General features: G+C 42.1%; 1 long non-coding RNA gene across 1 annotated transcript in view; it reads right to left on the bottom strand.

The window, feature by feature from the left end:
* Positions 1 to 2727: 2727 nt before the first annotated feature.
* LOC125612616 overlaps positions 2728 to 4270 on the bottom strand; it is a 10597-nt gene continuing 9054 nt past the window's right edge. Inside the window, exon 3 of the long non-coding RNA XR_007343092.1 lies at positions 2728 to 3470. This is a non-coding gene — a long non-coding RNA (uncharacterized LOC125612616). The remainder of the gene's footprint in view (positions 3471 to 4270) is intronic.

Here is a 4270-nt window from a genome sequence, read left to right as displayed (position 1 = left end):
CTCTACTCCCAATAACCTACTAATGTAATAGTAAAGGAGGTAAAAGATGAAAAGCTACAAGAGATGGAAAATCATCAAAAGATAAGAAATTTCAACAAATGTGTTGATGCTATAAAGTAGAGGGTGGACACAAAGGTGTTACTGCTGTTGACCGGTGACGAGTCCTTGCTTCCCCAATGTTGAAGAATAACACCAAAGAAGCACGTCGAGGCAAGGTCAGAGTAGAAATTAGAAGTTTATTAAAAGACAGCAGAAAAGACTTCTCCCAGAGGAAGAAGGGGACCCAAGAGGTGGAATCCGTGGAATTGCGGTTGACTCCCCCTTTTATAGTTTTGGTGATGGAATGTAGGTTGGAAGACCCGAGGGGTGGGACACAGGTGGGCCAAACAAGTAATCTGGGCAGGAAGGACTTCATTATCACTTCTTGGGATGGGCTATCTCCAAATCTGTTGGGGGCTGTTTCCTGGGTTCTATTAACATTTCTTTGGGGTGGACTTTGGCCTAGGGCCTTTCTGGGACTTCATTAACATTCCATGAGTTGTCCTGCATTTCCCGGAATCATTGTCAGCATGGCCTCCATTTTAGATCTTACTCGATATTAGACCCGATTTACCTAACTACACTGACTACCTAACTTTAAATCTGGCTTCAAAGGGACAAATATTGCATGATTCAACTTATAAGATGTTCCTAAATGAGCCCAACCCATGGAGAGTAGAATGGTGGTCGCCAGGGGCTGCAGGGAGAAAGGAGAATGGGAAGTCAGTGTTTAGTAGGTAGAGTTCATTTGGGTAAGACAAGAAAGTTCTGGAGATGGTGATGAGCAGTGGCTGCACCATAATGAGAATGTATCTAACGCCACTGAACTGTACAATGAAAAAGGGTTAAAATGGGCCTGGGCTGTGGCTCGGTGGTAGAGCACTTGCCTAGCACATGTGAGGCACTGGCTTCAGTCCTCAGCACCACATAAAAATAAATAAAATAAAGGTATTGTGTCCATCTACCAAAATAAAAAATTCAAAAATAAAGAAAAAGGGTTAAGATGATAAATTTTATGTTGTGTATATTTCTTTCATACACACACAGTAACAGAGGTAGCAGTAACTGATAACTCTAGACACAGGAGGACAAGAACTGGAATTACTCGGTGGGGAGATGGAAAAGGGAACTGTAGCCAAGGAGGAAGGAAACCCTCCATCCCTTGTATCTCCACATTACATATCTTATAAATTCCCAGTAGAGCAAAGGCGGGAGTAAGTACTGTAAGAGTAAAAGAAATTGAAGTTAAAGTGTAAAAAAAACGGGTATTGTAAAGTTTCTAAGCTGCAAAGCCTGAGTTAAAATGTAAAGGACCAGGTATTGTTAAGTTCCTATGCTACACCCAAAACCTGAAATTCCTGTAGCTGTTAAAACAATTCCCGGGACTGTCCAGTAGATAAATAACCTGGACCCTGTGCAGTTTGGCACGTAGGCATTCAGGGCCCAAACCAATCAGTTTGAATGTACCCCCACTTCCCGCCCGACCTGTTCCCGCCAATGAAATGTACTAATCATGTTTGAGAATTGTTGTTTGATTTGTATGGTGATTTGTTAAAGGAGACTGTGATGTATATAAAGTCCCCGCCCTCCCCAAAAAGTGTACTTAAGCACTGCTCAACCCCTGCTCGGGGCTCTGGGCCGCTCTCCCTTGTTGAGTGAGCACGGAGCCCCAGCGCGCTGGATTCTTCAATAAACCCCGTTTTGCGCTTGCATGAGTCGGTCTCTTGGTGGTCTCTTCCTCCGACGTTCGCCGGACCCTTACAGTACGGTGGTGCATGCCTGTAATCCCAGCTGCCCAGGAGGCTGAGGCAGTAGGATTGTGAGTTCAAAGCCAGCCTCAGCAATTTTACGAGGCCCTAAGCAACTTGGTAAGATGCTGTCTCTAAAGAATATATAAAAAGGGCTGGGGATGTGGCTCAGTGGTTAAGCACCCCTGGGTTCAATCCCTAGTACCAAAAAAACAAAACAAAACAAAAAAGGCAGGAATAAGACATGGAGCTGAATCTTCCTACTTTCCTCACTATCATTCTCATATAGTGGCCATGGGTGCCTGACATACACACCTTAAAATTGTAGGGGTTCTTCTCTTAAAAAAAAATTGAAACTGCAAATAAAAATTTTGTGATACGAGCTAAAAAAAACTGAATACCCACAAACCTCTACAGTCTGTCATTTAAAGACTCACTGGTTAAATGTCTACAGTGACTTCCCACCTGATCATCCTAAGTGAAGTCCTAACTGAAGTACCATAAATATAAACAAATTGTTTATGATATTGAAGCCAGATTTAAAATTAGGTAGTCAGTGTAGTTAGGTAAATCAGGTCTAATATCAAGTGAGATCTAAAATGGAGGCTGTGAGAATGAATCCCTGGAAAAGTTGAGCAACTCTTGAAATGTTAATGAAGTCCAGGAAACAGCCCCCAGCAGATTTAAAGATAGCCCATCCCAAAGAAGTGTTAATGAACAGTCCCAGCAGATTTGAAGATAGCCCATCCCAAAGAAACGTTAATGAACATTCAAGCAAACTTGAAGATGCTGCCTCAGAAGTCCTTCCTGCCCAGATTACTTCTTTGGCCCACCTGTGTCCCACCCCTCGGGCTTTCCCACCTACATTCCATCACCAAAAACTATAAAAAGGGGAACACATTCGCCCTTCAACAGATTCCATCTCTTGGGTCCCCTTCTTCCTCCGGAAGAAGTCTTTTCTGCTATCCTTTAATAAACTTATAATTTTCCACTCTGACCTTGCCTCGGTGTGCTTCTCTGGTGTTATTCTACAACATTGGGGAAGCAAGGACTTGCCACCCGTCAAAAGCGGTAACAATATTATTCTCATATGTGCTCCCACTAGTCACCAGACTTTGAAAAAGTCTCCACCATTAAAGTCTCCTACTAAGGTCAACCAACAAAACAAGACCAGGAGGCAGAGGGAATCTTCATGTTATGTACGTAACTGTCAACACATGCATAGTAAAGCCAGGCCCCACCCATATATGGAAGGCCTACCTTATTATGCATACAGCCTAGACCTCTGCAAGGAGCAAATAAAGGTAGCTATGGAATGGAAAAGAACTCCGCAATATCTCTACATACTTGTCCCGTGAGATAAATCTTCATTTATCTGAGTTGTAATTAATAGACAATGTCTAAAACAGATGCATCAAGAACTGATGATATAAACATATTTTTAGAGACAATGATAACCACCAGCAGAAACAGCTGAAAGAGTTAAACAGTATCTTGCCTCTGGAAGACCACCGCAGCAGAGGGGTAGTCTGGGAATGAGCCCTTCCACTTGATTCGATGGTTTAATTTTGTGATATACTTGTGGTATTTTGATTTAAATTTTTTTCCCCAAGAAAATGACTGGAAGGTTCTTTTCCTTGTGTAGCATTGTTTCATTCTGGAATCTTCCAATTAAGCTTTTGGCTAAACACATAAATATGATAATGATAATTATTCAGGAATCCGGAGGTTGGTGAAAACATTGTGTGCCATTAGAGTAATCAAGCTCAGCTCTAACGCATTTTGGCTTTTCAGGATAATTAGACCACACTGGAGGCCCAGATGGGGTGAATGAGAAAGCCATGGGTGTCTGCCACATAGGAACAAGAAAACATCACACAGAACTACTCAACTGGCAATTGAAATTTGCATGTTAACTTAGTACACAACAAGAAATGAATAAAAATGCTTGGGTTTGGTGCAAAACATTTCACTTTAAAACCAAACATAGATAATGATCGACCTATACAACTCATTTTAAGCCCTCATATTAAAATAGAATCTTTTATCCATTCATCTATTGAAGGGCATCTGGGTTGGTTCCACAGTCTAGCAATTGTGAATTGTGCTGCTATGAACATCGATGTAGCAGTATCCCTGTAGTACGCTCTTTTAAGGTCTTCAGGGAAAAGTCCAAGAAGGGCAATAGCTGGGTCAAATGGTGGTTCCATTCCCAGCTTTCCCAGGAATCTCCATACTGCTTTCCAGATTGGCCGCACCAGTTTGCAGTCCCACCAGCAATGTACAAGAGTACCCTTTTCCCCACATCCTCTCCAGCACTTGTTGTTGTTTGACTTCATAATGGCTGCCAATCTTACTGGAGTGAGATGGTATCTTAGGGTGGTTTTGATTTGCATTTCTCTGACTGCTAGAGATGGTGAGCATTTTTTCATGTACTTGTTGATTGATTGTATGTCCTCCTCTGAGAAGTGTCTGTTCAGGTC

This window comes from Marmota marmota, unplaced genomic scaffold (genome assembly GCF_001458135.2).
Source record: "Marmota marmota marmota unplaced genomic scaffold, marMar, whole genome shotgun sequence".
NCBI lineage: Eukaryota > Metazoa > Chordata > Mammalia > Rodentia > Sciuridae > Marmota > Marmota marmota.
Note: the sequence above shows the minus strand (reverse complement) of the source record. Positions and strands in the feature narration are given on the sequence as shown.